General features: G+C 38.9%; 1 long non-coding RNA gene across 4 annotated transcripts; it reads right to left on the bottom strand.

The window, feature by feature from the left end:
* Positions 1-1,191: 1,191 nt before the first annotated feature.
* LOC141277587 (uncharacterized) lies at positions 1,192-20,797 on the bottom strand. Of its 4 annotated transcripts, none has more exons than XR_012329204.1 (3): positions 20,619-20,775; positions 20,413-20,538; positions 1,192-1,390 (listed from the first exon to the last, which is right to left on the bottom strand). It is a non-coding gene; the product is annotated as an uncharacterized lncRNA (long non-coding RNA). The 4 variants fall into 4 exon arrangements; XR_012329205.1 differs by lacking the exon at positions 1,192-1,390 and adding an exon at positions 12,666-14,783 and having other exon boundaries at positions 20,690-20,797; XR_012329202.1 differs by lacking the exon at positions 1,192-1,390 and adding an exon at positions 12,666-14,783.
* Positions 20,798-20,815: the final 18 nt, after the last annotated feature.

Raw genomic sequence — 20,815 nt, 5'->3', positions numbered from 1 at the left:
CCTGGGAATTCACATCTTCTACTACAAAAATAATAATAAATAATAATAATAATAAAGTCACGTTGAAAATCCAGGAGGAAGTGGGCAACTTTTGCTTCCCGTTCTGATTTTTTGCTGTCTCTTTCCTAAAACCCACTCTCCTACTGGGACCATCCCTACAATTTCCAATCTAATTTCAACCTTCTAATTTCTCTTCTAATAAGAGAAATGTGATCAAGAGCATGGTTGCTCAAGAGTTGTTACCACGCAAAAAACCAGGGGATTTAATTGTCATTGAACCTATTAGTTTCTGCCAATAATTGGGAAGAGTCTCAGTTATCAACAAATAAAATACTTAATGGAAAGAAGGCTGTTAAAAAACTGGAAAGCAAGATCTGAAATTTCATCAATTTGCCCATGGACGTTCAGTTAATTATTTTCTATGAGAGGTAATTTTAAATTCTTCAAATTCTTGTACATGTTCAAAAGGATACTGCTCTAGAAGAGGATGAAGCACCATGTTCTAACTGAGGAAAACAGCCTGGCTAAACTAGCAAATGGAAGTAAGAGGTCAAATCCATTTACAGAACTTAGTTTCCTGCTGTACATTCTGTGTTGCCCAAACTTCCTGATAGTAATGAAATTATCTTCAAGTGAAAGATGAAGGCTTGGGAGAGAAATTGAGCACGGAAAATCAATACTACGTTTCAGTGGTTCCTGACCAGAATATTAAGCTCCTTTTTATAGCACAGAGAGAGACAGATCTATGTGACTCAGTCCTGTCTCCCTGGTTGGTAGGCAACATCTCAAACAATATTAGATTCTGGTTTCTTTAAAAACTATAAAAATCATTCAAGTCTGAGTGGTTAGCTATATTTTTTCAATGGTGTCAATACTGACTTGAGATTTTCCTCTTTAATTGAGTTGGCATTTTAATTAGGTATTAACTTTCTCCGTGAAAATGAAGATGAAAGGAATTATTTGGGCTGCAACCTTTTAAAAGAACACTTGTCAATAACATCAGAGAATGCTGACAGTGTGTCAGAAGTGATCCCCTTATCTTTTCTCACAGGGTGTGCTTTGAATCTGATGTTGTTAAATATAAAAGAGAAATTAATGTAGTATAATTTGGAAAAGGTTTTATCTCAGTCAATCTTTTTTAGATTAATTATTTAATTTATTTATTTATTTATTTTTGGCTGTGTTGGGTCTTCATTGCGGTGTGCGGGCTTCTCATTGCGGCGGCTTCTCTTGCTGCGGAGCACGGGCTATAGGTGTGCGGGCTTCAGTAGTTGTGGCACACAGGCTCAGTAGTAGTAGCTCATGGGCTGTAGAGCACAGGCTCAGTAGTTGTGGCGATGGGCTTAGTTGCTCCACGGCATGTGAGATCTTCCCAGACCAGGGATCAAACCTGTAAACACAGCCATATATTTTTATATGCTTATGTATTATCTGAGGCTGCTTTTGTGCTATAATGAGAGTTGAGTAGTTTTGACAGAGACTGTATGGCCCTTTACAGAAAACCGTTTACTGATCCCTGTTCTAGAGCCACATCTTTGTATTTGGCACATGTTTGAATCAGAAGAGAATAAATAGTCTTATAAAAATATCTACTTATGGAGCATATGCTATGCAAGGAAGGTGCTTGTTGACATGGAAGTAAAAATGTGTAGAATGTTAAGAAAGTTGAGAAAAGAAACTCAGAATGTTATTAGAGGCCTCTAAAGAGATGGAAATAAAAATGATACTGAGTTCTCAAGCTGGAATTGATTAACACTACCAAAATGCCTATGAAGATGCATGTATCAGAAGAATCAGTATAATCCAGTTAAAGAAATTAAACAGTTATTATGTAGTAGACATTGTGCCAAGCCACAGAAGTTACCAAATGGATGACTCATGAGCCTACCACATGAAGAACTAAGAAATATTTTTGTTGGGTTTCATTCTTCAGAGCTGTTACTGGCTAGAGCGCTGATCAGTTACATCATTGAACTGGTACATTGTGCAAAGGCAGGAAAAATTACTGAAATTGAACTCCTCATATTTCCCTTCAAACCTATTTCTCTTCTTGTACTCTCAGTTTTGGGAGACATATTACCACCCAACTGACCAACTTGATTGTCAGCTTTTCTGCTTTCTCTCTGAAATACTAGAATTTGTTTCCCACTTTACCTGACTCACTGAGGTACCACCTCCTCCCCGAAGATTTCTTTTTTTTTTTAAGTTAATCTTTTCTTAAAATTTTTATTGGAGTATAGGTGCTTTACAGTATTGTGTTAGTTTCTACTGTACAGCAAAGTGAATCAGCTATACGTACACATATATCCCCTCCTTTCTGGATTTCCTTCCCATTTAGGTCACCACAGAGCATTGAGTAGAGTTCCCTGTGCTATACAGCAGGTTCTCATTAGTTATCTGTTTTACACACAGTATCAATAGTGTATATATGTTAATCCCAATCTCCCAATTCATCCCACCACCACCCTTTCCCCCTTGGTATCTACGTTTGTTCTCTACATCTGTGTCTCTATTTCTGCTTTGTGAATAAAATTGTCTATACCAATTTTTTCAGGTTCCACTTATATGTGTTAATATATGATATTTGTTTTTCTCTTTCTGACTAACTTCACTCTGTATGACAGTCTCTAGGTCCATCCACGTCTCTACAAATGACCTAATTTCGTTCCTTTTTATGTCTGAGTAATATTCTGTTGTATATATGTACCACATCTTCTTTATCTATTCCTCTGTTGATGGACATTTAGGTTGTTTCCATCTCCTGGCTATTGTAAATAGTGTTGCTTTGAACATTGGGGTGCATGTGTCTACTAGAATTACGGTTTTCTCTGGGTATATGCCCAGTAGTGGGATTGTTGGGTCACATGTTAGTTCTATTTTAGTTTTTTTAAGGAACCTCCATACTGTCCTCCATAGTGACTGTATCAATTTACATTCCCCCTAACAGTTCAAAAGGGTTCCCTTTTCTCCACACCCTCTCCAGCATTTATTGTTTGTATATTTTGTGATGATGGCCATTCTGACTGGTGTGAGGTGATACCTCACTGTAGTTTTGATTTGCATTTCTCTAATAATTAGTGATGTTGAGCATTTCTTTCATGTGTTTGTTGGCCATCTGTGTGTCTTCTTTGGAAAAATGTCTATTTAGGTCTTCCACCCATTTTTTGATTGGGTTGTTTGTTTTTTTCATATTGAGCTGCATGAGCTGTTTGTATATTTTGGAGATTAATCCTTTGTCTGTTGATTCGTTTGCAAATATTTTCTCCCACTCTGAGGTTTGTCTTTTTGTCTTGTTTATGGTTTCCTTTGACGTGCAAAAGTTTTAAGTTTAATTAGGTCCCATTTGTTTATTTTTGTTTTTATTCTCATTACTATAGGAGATGGGTCAAAAAAGATCTTGCTGCAATTTATGTCAAAGAGTGTTCTGCCTATGTTTTCCTCTAAGAGTTTTATAGTGTCTGGCCTTACATTTAGGTCTTTAATCCATTTTGAGTTTATTTTTGTGTATGATGTTAGGGAGTATTCTAATTTCATTCTTTTACATGTAGTTGTCCAGTTTTCCCAGCACCACTTATTGAAGAGACTGTCTTTTCTCCATTGTATATTCTTGCCTCCTTTATCAAAGATAAGGTGACCGTATATGTGTGGGTTTATCTCTGGGCTTTATATCCTGTTCCATTGATCTATATTTCTGCTTTTGTGCCCGTACCATACTGTCATGATGACTGTAGGCCTGTAGTATAGTCTGAAGTCAGGGAGCCTGATTCCTCCAGCTCCGGTTTTCTTTTCTTTTGCCTCAAGATTGCTTTTGCTATTCAAGGTCTTTGTGTTTCCATACAAATTGTAAAAAGTTTTTGTTCTAGTTCTGTGAAAAATGACATTGGTAATTTGATAGGGATTGTATTGAATCTGTAGATTGCTTTGGGTAGTATAGTCATTTTCACAATCTTGATTCTTCAGAAGATTCTTTGACCCTGTCTCTTCTTCTGTCCACACCAGCGTCAGTCTGGGTTATGTATCTGCCATGTATGTTCCCATAGATCCCAGTACATACTTCTCATGACAGGGCCCTTGCCACTGTGTTTTAATGGTTTCTCTACCTGGAAGGAGGCCATTTTCACATTACATAAAACTAGGAAATGGAATATGTGGACGTGGGTAAATGGATGTGATCAGAATTAGTGAACCCAGGTTTTCTATCTGCCCCAGGGTCATTGCATGAGTATATACACATTCACTTATTAATTAATTAAATCTGCTAATAATTATTAAGCATTCTCTTCATGCTGAACGTTTTATATTTAACAGTGGGAGATATAGCAGTGAACAAGGCAGAAGAAGTCCATGTCCTCATTCTAGTGAGGGCAGACAATGAAGGTTTTAAAGCCAACCTCACCACCACCACTGCAGTTTTTTGGTTTTTTAAAATCAATTTATTTATTTATTTATTCATTTATTATTTTATGTTTGGCTGTGTAGGGTCTTCGTTGCTGTGCATGGGCTTTCTCTAGTTGTGGCAAGCGGGGGCTACTCTTTGTTGCGGTGCACAGGCTTCTCATTGTGCTGGCTTCTCTTGTTGTGGAGCACGGGCGCCAGGCTCGTGGGCTTCAGTAGCTGTGGTTCACAGACTCAGTAGTTGTGGTGCACAGGCTTAGTTGCTCCACGGCATGTGGGATCTTCCCAGACCAGGGCTCGAACCCATGTCCCCCTGCATTGGCAGGTGGATTCTCAACCACTGCACCACCAGGGAAGTCTCCACCACTGCAGTTTTGAAGATAAAAGAAAACTGAGACCTATTATCTACTTTAAACTCTTACTGGCACCATTAAACTTTTATTCATGTTAGAAAACATTGTAAATAGGTAGACTTTTCTAAGCTGTCACATAATTAATAAACTTTACAATCAAGAATATAGTAATATTAGAAATTCATGAGAAGTTAAACAACCGTAAATATATAAGATGAGGTAGTGACAAGTGTTATAAAGTAAAAAAGGCAAGAAGAGATGGGTGGCTGTTCTTGGTAAGATGGTCAGGAACAGCATCTTTGAAGGCATGGTGCTGGGCACTTGCAGAGACCAGGATGAAGACAGCGGTGGGTGTGGGGTGGCCAGAGCAGAATGAGAGAAAGTCAGAGAGAAAGGCATGGGCCAAATTATGTAAAACTGTTCAGCCTTGGGAAGGAGTTTGAATTTTATTCTGAGTATGACAGGGAAAGCCATTGGAGGGTTATGAGTAGGAGAGTGACATGGTTTGATTTGGTTTTACAAAGTTCTCAAAGGTCGCTCTGTGGAGAACAGACAAGGGGGCTGTAGGAAGAGAAAGTGCAAAACCAGTTAGGAGGCTCTGGAGTTGGGGCAGAGTTGATGGACTTGGACAATATTATTGGCAGTGGCAGCAGTGAGAAGTGGTCAGTCATGGGATCTGCTTTGAAGGTAGAGCTGCCATGACTTGAAGAATTGATTGTGGGGATGAGGAAAACAGAGGGGCCAATCATGGACGACTCCAAGGGTTTGACTTGAACAACTGGATGTTAGAAGTGGTTAATTATCCAGACACACACACACCCCATGTGTGTCATAGAGCCAACTGAATTAAATGAAACTATGTATTAAAGAATTTAAGTACTATTATACATAAATTCTTCAGTAAAGGTAAAAATTTCCTCAAGCCACTTGGCTTTTATTTTATGAAATAAAAGTATCTAAAGAAAAAGTTGGTCCTTAGACCTTTATTTTAATTTTTTTTAACATCTTTATTGGAGTATAATTACTTTACAATGGTGTGTTAGTTTCTGCTTTATAACAAAGTGAATCAATCATACATATACATATGTTCCCATATCTCTTCCCTCTTGCGTCTCCCTCCCTCCCACCCTCCCTATCCCACCCCTCTAGGTGGTCACAAACCACCTAGCTGAAATAAAAGGAATCCAAATCGGAAAAGAAGAAGTAAAGCTGTCACTGTTTGCAGATGACATGATACTATACATAGAGAATCCTAAAGATGCTACCAGAAAACTACTAGAACTAATCAATGAATTTGGTAAAGTAGCAGGATACAAAATTAATGCACAGAAATCTCTGGCATTCTTATACACTAGTGATGAAAAATCTGGAAGTGAAATTAAGAAAACACTCCCATTTACCACTGCAACAAAAAGAATAAAATATCTAGGAATAAACCTACCTAAGGAGACAAAAGACCTGTATACAGAAAATTATAAGACACTGATGAAAGAAATTAAAGATGATACAAATAGATGGAGAGATATACCGTGTTCTTGGATTGGAAGAATCAACATTGTGAAAATGACTCTACTACGCAAAGCAATCTACAGATTCAATGCAATCCCTATCAAACTACCACTGGCATTTTTCACAGAACTAGAACAAAAGATTTCACAATTTGTATGGAAACACAAAAGACCCTGAATAGCCAAAGCAATCTTGAGAACGAGAAATGGAGCTGGAGGAATCAGGCTCCCTGACTTCAGACTATACTACAAACTACAGTAATCAAGACAGTATGGTACTGGCACAAAAATAGAAATACAGATCAATGGAACAGGATAGAAAGCCCAGTGATAAACCCACACACATATGGTCACCTTATCTTTGATAAAGGAGGCAAGAATATACAGTGGAGAAAAGACAGCCTCTTCAATAAGTGGTGCTGGGAAAACTGGACAGGTACATGTAAAAGTATGAAATTAGAACACTCCCTAACACCATACACAAAAATAAACTCAAAATGGATTAAAGACCTAAATGTAAGGCCAGACACTATCAAACTCTTAGAGGAAAACATAGGCAGAACACTCTATGACATAAATCACAGCAAGATCCTTTTTGACCCACCTCCTAGAGAAATGGAAATAAAAACAAAAATAAACAAAAAGTGGGACCTTTATTTTAATTTAATTTAAACTTTTTCTATCATAGGTGAAGGAATGGAGACCCAGAGAGAGGTTCAGAGGATCATTCTAGGTCGCAGTGTCAGTGTATGCCAGAACAGGCAGTAGAACCCCCTTCTTGTATTTCCTTAACAAATTTGGGCATAAATCACCTTGCTTTTTATAAAAGCACTATTTTCTTCTGTGTCTATTTAAAATAATAATTGAAACAGCATGAGAAATCAACTCTTGGTAATTGTTTTAAAGTAGTCACTTAAGAGTTTAAATTTTTTCTCAGGACATATACACATACTCTTTAAAAAAGATGTCCATAGCTCCAGGCCTGCTGAGGTTACCCATTCAATTTCACTTCCCCTCAAAAAAAAAAAAAGGAAAATTTGATCAGTCCTACTTTGTTTAAATTCTACTTACTCTTCTACTTTTAGTTATTCTATATGGAAATAATCTACTGAATTACTTTAAAATTGTATATATAAACTTTTCTTCTATAAAATACTTCTAACATTAAGTTTATCATCTTCAGCACACTGATGGAACAAAATGTACCTGAATATATTAGGTTTATTTCCTCAGAAATGAGAGAAAGAAGGAAGTTTAAAATATGAGGATTTTTAATTTTTTTTGCTATCTTGAGCATAATGTAGTCTTCTTAATAATTCTCTTCCTTATCACTCAGCACATCTTGTCATACTGAACAGTCTTTTATGGTATTTTTCTTCTCATGAATTTCTAATATTACTGTATTTTTTAATGTGAAGTTTATTAATTGTATAAAAGTTTAGAAAAGTCTACCGTGGACGTCAGCGTCATGGCAGTGTGAGATGCTCTCTTTGTCTCTCCCCTTCAATCTACAACTAGTAAAACATCCATAACTCAACAAAGGTTCCTTTGCCCAACACACTAGGACACTGGAGAGATCCACACATCTTTACCTTTGAAGGTGGGTGGATTGGAATACATAGAGGAGATAGAACTGGGGGAACAGGGGAGGCAGTGCCTGCAGTCCTGCTGCCGCTGCCCCCTCCCGACCCCCTCCCTCCCCACCAGCTATTGTGGCTGAGCCTGCAGCTCCAGAGAACCTGGTAGCAGCAACAGAGGCACACATGACTTCAGCCTCCTGTCCATAGTGGCACCTGAAGTCACAGGGAACTGGGCAGCAACAGTGGTAGGGCCCATGAACCAGGCAAACCCAGAAATAGTGGAGGTGCCTGCCATCCTAGTGCCCCCAGCAGTGATGCCAGTGGCAGCAGTGACACCAGCAGCAGCAAAGTACCAGTGACCCTGGAGGAATAAGCAACAATGATGAGGATGGTGGAGGGTGAAAAGTGCAAAGTCTCAAATACAGCCAGAGGTGGTTCAGGTAAGATAAACCAAAAAACTTGTGCTATAGCACCATCTTCTGAAAAACAAAAGAAAGGCCTCTAATTACCAACCTGTTGAATTATTAGAATCAAAGTAAACAAAGCTTTGCCTAAATAAGAAAGGTGTTCACTACTTCAAATGTGCCAGCAAAGAAAGAACTCATCAAGCACCATGACAAACCACAGTAACATGGTTTCACAAAAAGAAAATGACAGTTTTCCAGAAACCAAACTTAAAGTCACAGAAGATTGTCATCTAACTGATGGAGAATTCAAAGTTGCTGTCATGAAGAAACTTAGCGAGCTACCAGCAAGCTCAGAAAGGCAATTTAGTTTGCTCAAGCGTAAAATTAATGAACAGAAGAAATACTTTACCAAAGAGATCGAAACTCTAAAGGCAACTGGACAGAAATTCTGGAGCTAAAGAACTCAATAAATGCAGTGAAGAATGCATTATATAGATATAATATAGAGCAGACCATATGGAAGAGAGAATTAGCAAGCTCAAAGATAGAAGTTTAGAAATGACTCAGGTGGAAGGTGAGAGAGAACTAAGACTTTAAAAAAATTTATTTATTTATTTATTTATTTATTTATTTATTTTTTGCGGTGTGCGGGCCTCTCACTGTTGTGGCCTCTCCCGTTGCGGAGCACAGGCTCCGGACACGCAAGCTCAGCGGCCATGGCTCACGGGCCTAGCCACTCCACGGCATGTGGGATCTTCCCAGACCAGGGCACGAACCCGTGTCCCCTGCATCGGCAGGCGGACTCTCAACTACTGTGCCACCAGGGAAACCCTAAGACTTTTTTTAAATCAAGAAGCTCTACAAAAACTATCTGACTCTATTAGGAAAGGCAACATAAAGATAATAGGTATCCCACAAGGAGAAGAGAGGGACAAGACAGCAGAGACCTTATTTAAATAAATAATAGCTGAGAACTTCCCAAACCTGGAAAGGAATTGGATAAACAAATCCAAGCTTGTAGAACACCTCTCCATGCAAAAAGCCCTTCTCCAAGACACATTATATTAAAACTGTAAAAATCAATGATAAAGAAAGAATTTTAAAGGCAGCCAGAAAAAAAGACTGTAACCTACAAAGGTACCCCCATTAGGTTATCAGCAGATTTCTCATCAGAAACTCTACAGGCCAGGATAGAGTGGAGTGACATGCTCAAAATATTAAAAGATAAAAATTGTCAACCAAGAATACTCTATCCAGCAAAGTTATCTTGCATATATGAAGGAGAAATAAAAGTTTTCTGGACAAACAAAAGCTGGGGGAATTCATCACCACTAGACCTGCCTTACAGGAAATGTTGAAAGGAACTCTTTTACCTAAAACAAAAAGGCAAAAGTATACAAAACTTTTAGTAAGATGACAAATAGACGGACAGGATCAGAAAATTGCAACTATATATCAGAATAGGTTGAAGCGGGGGGACCTTAAAAATAACTATAGCTACTTCAGTTTGGTGACATACAACATGAAACGGGATAACTTGTGACAACAAAAACATAAAATGGAAAGAGGAGAAGGATGGAACCTGTATATGCAAATGAAGATAAGATGCTATCAGCAGAAAAGGGACTATTTTATCTATGCGAGATTTTATACAAACCTCATGGTAACCACAAAACAAAAATCTAGGGCAGTGACATGAAACATTAAAAAAGAGGAAACTGAGAAACACACCATAGAATACCACCAAACTAAAATGGCAGCCAGAAACACAAGGAAAAAGCAACAGTGGGGATATAGAGCAATCAGAAAACAAAAGATAAAATGGTGGTACTAAGTCCTCATATATCAATAATCACCTTAAATATAACTGGATTGAATTCACCAATCAAAAGACACAGAGTGTCTGGATGGATTAAAAAACAAGATCCAACTATATGCTGTCTCCAAGAGATTCATCTCAGCTCTAAAGACACACATAGCCTTGAAGTAAAGGAATGGAAGATGATACTGCAAGCAAATGGCAGCCAAAAGAAGTGGTTGTAGTCATACTCATATCAGACAAAATAGACATCAAGCCAGAAAAGATGGATATTATATAATGATAAAAGGTACAATCCATCAAGAAGATATAACATTTATTAATATATATGTACCTAACACAGGAGCACTAAAATATATAAAGCAACTATTAACAGACCTAAGGGGGAAAAGTTGGCAGCAGCACAGCAGTAGAGGACTTTAACACCCCACTTACATCAGTGGGTAGATTAGCCAGACAGAAAGTCAACGAGGAAACACTGGCCTTAAATAAAACATTAGATCAGAATCACTTAATAGATTTATACAGAACATTTCATCCAAAAGCAGTAGAATACACATTCTTTTTAAATATATATGGAACATTGTCAAGGATAGACCATATGTTGAGACACAAAACAAGTCTCAATAAATTTAAGAAGATTGAAATCATATCATGTATCTTTTCTGATCACAGAAGTATGAAACTAGAAATCAACTACAAGAAGAAAGCTAGAAAAATCACAAATATGTGGAGACTAAGCAATGTGCTACTGAACAATTATTGAGTCAATGAAGAAATCTAAGTATAAATAAAAAAATAGCTGAAGACAAGTGAAAATGAAAATACAACATGTCAAAATATATGGGATGCAGCAAAAGTAGTAACAAGAGGGAAGTTTATAGCAATACAGGCGCACTTCAAGAAATAAGAAAAATCTCAAATAAACAGTTTAACCTTATACCTAAAGGAACTAGAAAAAGAACAAACAAAGCCTGAAGTCAGTAAAAGAAAGGAAATAATAAAAATTAGAGTGGAAATAAATGAAATAGAGACTAAAAAGACAGTAGGAGAAATCAATGAAATGAAGAGCTGGTTCTCTGAAAAGATGAACAAAATTGAAAAACCTTTAGCTTGACTCACTAAGAAAAAAAGAGAGAATGCTCAGATAAACAAAATCAGAAATGAAAGAGGAGAAGTTACAATGAATACCACAGAAATACAAAGGCTTATCAGAAAATTCTGTGAACAGCTATATACCAACAAACTGGACAACCTAGAAGAAATGGATAAATTCTAGAATCATAAAACTTTCCAAGACTGAATCATGAAGAAATTGACTGATCTGAGTAGACTGGTTAATAGTAAGGAGATTGAAACAGTAATCAAAAACCTTCCCCAAAACAAAAGTCCAGGACCAGACAGCTTCACTGGTGAATTCTACCAAACATACAAACCCACTCTAGCATCCACGATTTCTCCCGAATTAGAACTTTCTCAACCCTATGTTTCTATTTATTCCTCATTCCTGGCATTTTTGTTGTTAAGAGCTGCCCTGTATGTGCTGTCTTCACCTCCTTACCTCCCAAACTGGCTTCCAAACCCACCACCTCACTGGAACTGCTATTGTCAGTGTTGCCATTGGTCGCAATTTGTGAAATCTACTCACCATTGTTTGGTCTTCATTTGACTAGATCGCTCACTGGCATTTTAGAGTTGAATACTTCTCTATCCTGGAAATATTTTCTCTTTTGGCTTCTATGAACTGACTGCCGTGATTCTCAAAATGTAGTCCCTGGCCCAGCAGCAGTAGCATCATTTGGGAACTTGTTAGAAATGAAAATTCTTGAACCTTAACCCAGATCAACTGAATCAGAAACTCTGGGGGTGGGGCCCAGCAATCTGTGTTTTAACCACCTCTCTAGGTGATTCTTATTCAAGGTGAAGTTTGAGAAGCACTGCTCTCTTGATTTTCTTCCTACCTCTATTATAGTTTCTTCTCAGTTATTTTTATTTTTTTGACTTCTGTCTGTTAGGTTTTGCTGCATAACAGTACACCCCCAAAACTTAGCTACTTAAAAAACCACCACCATTTAGCTCATAAATAGATTTCCCAATTGCTTTGTTTATTTTCTTAGGTTGGGCTCCCCGGAAGCAGGCTATGAGGGAAGAATTTGAGTATAAGTGGTTTATTTGGGAGAATCCCAGGAAGCACCAGTAGGGGCATAGGGAAATGAGATAGGAATGGAAGGAACCTAGTATGAGATGTGTTAATGAGCAGAGTATTCCTGTGCACAACTGGGCTCTATCTCTTGGGCTTTTAAAGCATTACGCCATCCAAGGGTGAAGAAGTTGGGATATTTATCCACCAGCTCCCATTCTCCACTGGTTGAGGGCTGCTTCTCACAGCTATAACTCCCTTGAACTTCCCCACCTATCTGGTGTGAGAGCCTAGCTTGCTTTTGTGGATAGAGAAGGCCCTGAAGCAGGAAGTCCAGGTACTTCACGGAGAGACCAGCTGCATAGGATGACGATCAATGGGTGTGGGTGGGGTACCACAATATCTGCTTTAGGAATCCCTGTTTGGGGCTCAGCTGGTCTCAGACCTTGGGAGGCTTCCCTTGACATACTGAGGCAGAATTAGGGTCTCTCTTCTCTGCCTCCTCGTCCTCTTAAGTGCATTTCACTAAGTTCCTGCGCCCTTGTCTGCTCCCTGGGATTTATCAGTCCCTCAAAATTAAGGATGGGATTCAGAACACACTACCACAACATATGGCACCTTGGCATATTTAATAAGCTGAAGGAATCTGAGAAATGGCAGGTGCAAGAAGGACTCTCTTACCTTCCCCTTCTACTCTGAGGCAGGTCATAAGACGCTCAAGTGAGAGGTGCCTTCCCATTACCTGAAGGTGTTGCAGGAAGGGGGACCCCTTCCAGGGCCCGAGAGTGGGCTCTTGTCTAACACTCGGAAATGAATTGAAAGAGCAAGAGACTTTATTGGGAAGGGGCTCCCGGGTGCAGAGCAGGAGGGCAAGAGAACCCAGGAGGACTGCTCTGCCACGTGGCTCGCAGTCTCTGGTTTTATGGTGATGAGATTAGTTTCCGGGTTGTCTCTGGCCAGTCATTCTGACTCAGGGTCCTTCCTGGTGGCACATGCATCACTCAGCCAAGATGGATTCCAGCAAGAAGGATTCTGGGAGGTTGGTAGGACAGATGGACTGGCATCTCCTCTCTCCTTTTGACCTTCTCCGAATTCTTCCGGTTGGTGGTACCTTGTTAGTTCTGCATTCCTTACCAGGACCTCCTGTTTAAGATAACTCATGCAAGTGGTTACTATGGTGCCTGGCCAGGGCTGGTGGTTTCAGTCAGTGTTTCCCCTAATAAAGGAAAGGGGCAACCTTATCTGTGAAGATGGAGGGATACCAAAAGGAATCTGAACAAAGAGGCCTTGCTAAGTTTCCCCCAGCGGACTACCCTTAGCTCATATACATTTGTCCCATCACATTTTCCCACAACTTTCCACTCTTCATCAAACCTAGTATAGAAACACTCAAGTTTAACCATTTCTTCTGGTCTTCATTTCCTTATGAAGGCTCTCGTGTCCTGTAAAACTTCCATTCAACAAATTTGTATGCTTTTCTCTTGTTAACCTGCTTTTTGTCAGTTCAATTTACAGGGTCCCAGCCAGAGAACCTAGGAGGATAGTAGGAAAAATAATTTTTCCTCCTCTACAGTAGATTACATATACACATTTTTTCACCCTTTATTCCTATCTCACAGAGATGACACTTAATATATGTTGATTGGATGTGTGAGTGGGTGCCTTATCTTTTTATCCCTTAAAAGAACTCACACAGAGGAAACAAAAAAGTATGCATTGAGTTGTATTAAAGAGGCCTTGTGATGGATGTGAGTATAAATTGGACCATTATTAACTTTGAACTAATTCTACTATGTCAGAAACAATGTCTGAAATATTTTAAAATCCCTTTAAAAATAGCCTTAGTTGAAAAATTACATAAAATGAATAGACCTAAAACTTGACTCTTACTCAAGTTTTCAGAAAAACAAATACTTTACTTTCCATATTCTGTCCTTGTCACAGAAAAGCAATATTTTATTAGATTTTCCTTTTTCAATGTTGTGTGATTAGTTGTGTGATTACTTAGTGATTGTGTGATTGTGTGATTACTTAGTTGTGTGATTTATTGAATAAATTTTTTATGTAGTTGCCTTATGAAAAAAGTCGTGAGAAAGTTTAAATATAAATAAAGCATTGGTATTTTTTTTGGAAATTTTATAATTCAAGCTAATTGAAAATCACATAAAGCTCTATCTATCATGTCATCTTCTTTATTTCAAAACATTTTTTTTGTGGTCTTCTGACAGTAATTCTTTTTAGTTCAGTTCTCTTATTTTTAATGAGGCATATTTTGTGGATTGGGAGGAACTCCAGTAGTGTACTTAACTTTGAAGGAATATGAAATCAGTTTCATGCTGAAGGAGTTATGTTGAGTAGAAAATAAAATTCTCCATGGATAAGCAGACATTCTTCATGGAAAAGGGTAACATTCTACATTCTTCCATTTTAAAAGTGGAAAATGGGCTGTTATTTGTATTTAGATACTGCTCTCTCCAATGAAAAGAATGCCAGGCTGGATGACAGAAGATCTGTGTTCTGATCCTGGCCTTTTTCCTTGCAAGCCTTGGGAAGTGTCTGGACACAGAATTCTCTTTCTCTCCTACAATGTGAGAGGTTGAAAGAAAGGTCTCAATCAGTGTTAAAAATTTGCAGTTCTGTACTTCTGCACCATCACCGCAGCTCTGACACCTGTGTGAAAATACTAAGCTTTATTACATTTTTACTAATACCCTCAGCTTTCCTCTTTAAAAAATTGAAGTTTGGTTGTGTTGTAAATAAATGACATCACTAGATAAATGATTTCATATCACTGTTGACAGTAGTTGAATGTGGCTTGCCCTCAGGAACAACCATTCTTTGATAACATGGAGGATAGAAGATGTATAAGGACTCAGGTGGCTACTGTTCTCATCTGCCCGTGATCCTCTCATATTCCCCCTGGGTCAGCATTCTTTTCTCTCAGGGGAATTAACACCCCCTCCATGTCCATGTATTCTAGTGGGATTTTTTATCACGGTTTCTTGTCCCCTTGCCACAGCAATGAGCATTTGACACAGTGGCTACAATAATTGGTCCAGGGGATAGACATGTGACCCAAGCTAAGCCAATTAGAGTTTTCTGTAGAATTTTCTAGATTCAAAGTGTATGTGCATGGGGGATGACTCTTTCTCTTGGATTTTGTATTGGGACGTATGCCAGAAACTGTTGAAAGGTGTTTAACTTACCATATATAGCAAGGTTGCTTCTAGTAGGAGAGAATGAGGCCAGTACACAAACAGAAGCAGAGATCAGTGGAGATGAGGGATAGATGGAAAACCAGAGGGCATTGAGTTCCTCATTCTACTCCCTGACTCTAGACTTCTTCCATCCTCTTCCCATTTGCCTCTTGGGACATCTTCCTTCTCATTTTATCATCTCTGGTTCTTTGACTCTGTAACTCCCAATGTTACCAAGTCCAAGCTCGCTCTGCTCACCTCAGATAGGCCAATGACTCGGAGAGGAGGTGTTCAAGAAAGGAAGATGTCTTTATCCAGAAACAGACCAAGAAGATGGCAGACTAGTGTCTCTGAAAAACCATCTTATCAGGGTTTGGATGCCAGTTTCTTTTATAGTACAGAGAGAGAGGGAGGAGATGAGGAAGTAAAGTAAAAAGGCCTTAAATTTTGCAAATATCCCCTGGAATAGCCAGCCTCAGGGAGGGGATGTGTTAATTTCTTCCTTCTTGGAGACCTCCACAGGTGGGAGGGGTCAGACTGTCTCCCTGTGAGCTGAACAAAGGCACTTTAGTTTAACATTCAGGCAGAGGGGCAGGGTTCCCTGAGGCAGGCCATTACATATGATTATAATAACAAAAGCAAAGGTTAAAAGTCAACAAAGCAGAACGAACATAGTGTCCTATTTAGCTCTTCCCTGTTACACCAATCCTTGCTTTACATTCCCTGACTCTGACAACACACTTTGTTGTTGGCCTCTGTACCTCATTCAGTTCTGTGAACTGTCCTAAGAACGTTATTAGCTAGGTAAGTTAATAAAGCCCTTTCTTTGTTTATGATAGTTTGAGTTGGAGTTTAGTTTTTTGTAACAAAAAGAGTCTTGTCTAATACCCAGTGTGAACACATAAATGGTCTTCAGACAACTGAAACTGAAGCAAATACATTTTTATGAGCCACAATCAGGAGACTAGTTTGTTTAGCCACCAATACATAGCTACTCATATGTTCATGAAACTACCTCATCGTTGTGTCTAGGAAATAAAGGGTATTGCTGGGGCTGGAGGGAGGAGAGGGGGTATATTCCTAGAATGATTCATGAATGAAGAGTCTTGTGGTGCTCCAAGGACAATGGTGCTTCAAGGACAAAGGAAGAACCTGCCTGAAAAAGTTTCAGCATTATACCCCCTACTGGACTCTTAATCGCCCTCATACCATGTTGCTATGGTTACGAAATTCCTGAGCCCACCTGGGCGGGGCCCACCTAGGCAACAGGACCTTTCCCAGATAAGGAAAGGCATATGCCCTGTCCCACTCCCACCCTATAGAAGAAAGGTGCATGTGCCTCAACCAATCAATAAACGAAATTTTCACCTCGGACCATTCCTTTGTTTTCTGGCTATAAAAACTGATCAATAGTACATGTTCGGGCTCGACTCTCCCAGACTACCAGGAATTCGGCCCCGCTGTTCTGGCAGTGACCCTTCCCTCTAATAAATTCTATCTTTACATTCTGCCTCGTGTCTGGAAATTCTTTTCCAACTTGCGTTCAGACCACGACAAGTCTGTTGATGTTGTTGATACCCTTAATGCCTTAAGTTCCATGGTCTTTTTATGTCATCTTGTGAACCCAAACAGAATGTGCAATTATCTATGTAGACTTTCAAGGTTCCTTTCTGGTTTTCTATTTACCCATCAAATGGAGCTATTCTACCCATTCAAACAGGAGGACCCAATTATGACATTCTACTACTCTTTCTGGACTTCTAGATGCTTCTCATTTGCCTGATGGGAGTTGTTCCTCATAATCTCATCATCCCTGGTTCCTGACCTCTTGCTTTTGGTACCCTGGCTTTGACAGCCTATTTTGGACATGTTTCTCTAGCCTGACACTGACACTTACCTCACCTAGTAGCCTCATAATACGTAAGGGACATCTTCCTTTCCATTAGCCATCACACTAGAGGAAGGAAGGACATCTGACAGTGGAAGGCATGGTATCTTATTGGGCAGGACTTTACTAGCCTAAATCAAAACTTCTTATCAGACCCAGGAATTTTTTCCAGCCTTCCGGAAAAGATTAAATAATCTTTAAAATTATATCATGAGACCATTTACCTACTCTCTTCCATTGTCTCTTTGCCCAAGAACCCAGCCTGCCTTCTGTTCCTTTTCTTCCTCTACTTCTCTCTCCCCATGATAATGGTGACCTTATTTCTGGTCTATAAATGCCCTGGCTCAGGGCCAGAATATAAATGGACAGATAGATGGAGAGATAAACAGTGGGGGAAAAAATTAGAGAGAAAGCCTGTGTGTAAAATGCTTTCATGTAAAACATGGCATCTTTTACTTGGGGATGGAGGGAGGTCTACTTGATTATGAGATTCTTAATTGTGAAGTTTTTTTTCCAATGCAGAAGCTTCTTTAGGGGAGTTGTAAAAACTCAATTAAGATCTCAAACACATTCAGCAGGGTTGAAAGATCAGAGTCTTTCAGTTTTCTCTGGGGTAAAAACAAACCCAAAAAAACTTAGCTACAGAGCAGTGTGGAAAGGGGATGGGTTGCAAATGTTCCTTTTTTCCACAAATTAGTTCAGATGTTAACCCACTGATCCACTGATTTTAAAAAAAAATAGCCTTTTCACTTTCAAAACAGAGGCTGTTAGTAATTTGAGATTGTCACATTAGTTTTTTTGATTTTTCAAATCTCCCGCAAGGCTCTCTCCTTCCTCTTCCTAAATTAAGCGCAACAGTGCCCATCTGGGGGCTGTGAGTATTACGTTTGGAAACCTACTGGGCCACTCAGTTTCCTAAAGCTTCCTCTCAAGTTTAAGGATATTGCTTATTAGTGAAGGGGAGCAAAACATACCACCCCAAAATACGGCCCTTTGACATATGGTTATTTTAAGCTGGTCATTTTTGAGAAACAGCAGACACAGGAAAAGCTCTGAAACCTGAGTAGAAGTTCCCCTTTTGTAAGAGACAAGTCCATTTATAAGGGAAATCTCCATTTGTAAGGATGTCTCCCTCTTAGTACCGGGAAGAGAAAGATGATTCTAAATCTCTAGAAACTGTTAACCACAGAGAAGACAAGGACTTAAATCTGCATAACAACCTTATCCTTGTTTACTGTGCTTTTCCTGGTCACCTCCCACAGCTGGCCTCCCCGCCCCCCAACATCTTCTTTTTAATTGGAGATGTTACTTAAGGTGGCAGCTTTGTACATTTCCGGGAGTTAGTTTCCCTGGGTCTCTCCCCTGTATACAGTAGGTATACATGTTGTTAAACTTGTTTGTTTTTCTCTTGTTATTCTGTCTTTTTATCACAGGAAGGTCTCAGCCAAGAACCTAGAAGGGTGGAGGGAAAATTATTTTTCCTCCACCACATTACCAAAAAAAAAAAAAAAAAAAAAGATTAAAATTTCTTAAACATTGGCTAGATTCCCAGCAAGTAATATATAGAATCCTAAAAGGAGAGACTCAGGAGAATCAGCAAGCCAATTAAGAATATTTCAAAATGAAGTTTAAAAAAAAAAATCTGTGTTAGAACATAAGATGAATATTTGAGTATGGAGAATTCTCATACAACTGTAGTAATTTAAGAAACTAACTTTATGGGTATTCTGAAACATACAGAACACATCACTTGCAAAGTTGTCTTTTATGCTCATAATTCCTCTTGGAATGGCTTGAGAAAGCAGTTATGAAATTTCCAACTGGGATCCCCATGGCTCCAGCAGTTGTTCCTGGGAACAACTTTTGATTTTCCAGCTTAATGATGCTGATGGTATGATGAGGTATGATTCTTTTCCTCTCCTTGACACTTCAGAAAACATTTTTGCTCTTCTGGCGTATTTTTAAAAATTTTATCTTCTTATTTTTACAGCTTATCTTTCAGAAAAGAATTTTTGAGGCTTTTTTAAAACTAAAAACTGATATAATATTAAGGGGAATGTTATTAAAAGTAAAAAATAACTCCTCACAAATCACCATAGTAACAAAACAATCTAGTTCACCTTGTGAATTTTCTTTTTGTCTGTTTGTATTTATACAGACATATTTTATACAATCCTTCAGAATGCACATGAAATTTGCATATCTGCCCTTTTTACTTACCCTTCTATTGTAAATTTTTAAAATAATAGTTAATATGTAGATTTATAGTGGACATTTTAAAATCCCTATTGTTAGACATTTTAGATGTTTGTAAATTTTGCTGTTCTAGATATGTTCAGTAGAAGCTCTTAAAGATCTGCAGCCAGCCCAGGTGGAGGGTGAGCTGGGATCCCGCATCCTTGATATTCCTACTGAACTAACCCTATTCCTCACCTGCCTTTTTCCTCTATACATATTTTAGAGATTGTCTTTTACATATTTGTGGTCATCCACAGTAATTTTTGTACAGGCCACTGCTACAGGTCGTGGCCGTGTTAAATGTAAAATATTCACTCTATTGTAGTGGTTTCCAAATTGGGCTCTGAAGACCTTCCCCAAGGCTTCCACTGGAGGGGGTGGGGTGAGTGGCTGGGGCTCTGAATTCCTACCGCAGCTCTAACCAGAAGCAGTGCTGTTCTGCTGGGGCCCAGTATTAAACAAGTTTGAATACAATTGGACTAGATCAGTGAGGTGCACTGTGGTAACACGTGCACACAAGTGGCATCTGTCTGAGGATTCAAAGGCCTCGGTGGTGAGTTAGAGTGCTCTCCACAGGGGCCAAACATGTCTCAGAGATGTGGGGCATCCACACTTGCCCTGAGTTGTAAAAGAGAGCATGCTCACTGGTACCTCATTTTTGCTTTCCTCCAAGCCATTTTCCAAAGTGCAGCCAGAGAAATCTTACTGAAGATAGGACACAACAGCTCTCAATAACAAGAGTCACAATATGCAAAGAACTAGTTCTAACCCCAAACTTCCTTCTGTAAAGTTTGGAAAATCTCTTATAGAAAAGACAAGGAGAGGCTCTTGCTGCACCCACTTTACCAGACCTGAGCAGAGAATTTTGGTTAAAAAAAAAAGTTTACCTTAACCAGCTTGGTCAGAGGTCACGGGATCTCAGCTGCAGTCTCTCAACCAGCTCATCCTCAGTTATCAAAACTGTTGGGAGGAAATGGTTTTTCTCTTCTAACTTGGGTCAATTGGTTGGGGACCTACAAATAAACAGATTAACAGGAGAAGAAACAAATTTTACTTACATGGGCTTGTAAGTAAATTTACAAAATTTACTTACAAATTACTAATGCTCAATAATTAGTAATTCGAGGGGAGGAGCCAGAGATAAAGGTTTGTAAATCAATTTACTGAAAGGGGGTGGTTGTTTAGGGCTTCAATGGGAAAGTATGGAAGGGTCTTTTAGGCTTTTGTTGATAACAGACAGCTGAATTCACACTTCCTGGTACTAAGGGTCAGTCTTTTCCCAATCAGGAA

This window comes from Tursiops truncatus, chromosome X (genome assembly GCF_011762595.2).
Source record: "Tursiops truncatus isolate mTurTru1 chromosome X, mTurTru1.mat.Y, whole genome shotgun sequence".
NCBI lineage: Eukaryota > Metazoa > Chordata > Mammalia > Artiodactyla > Delphinidae > Tursiops > Tursiops truncatus.
This window is presented reverse-complemented; position numbering and strand designations above follow the sequence as displayed.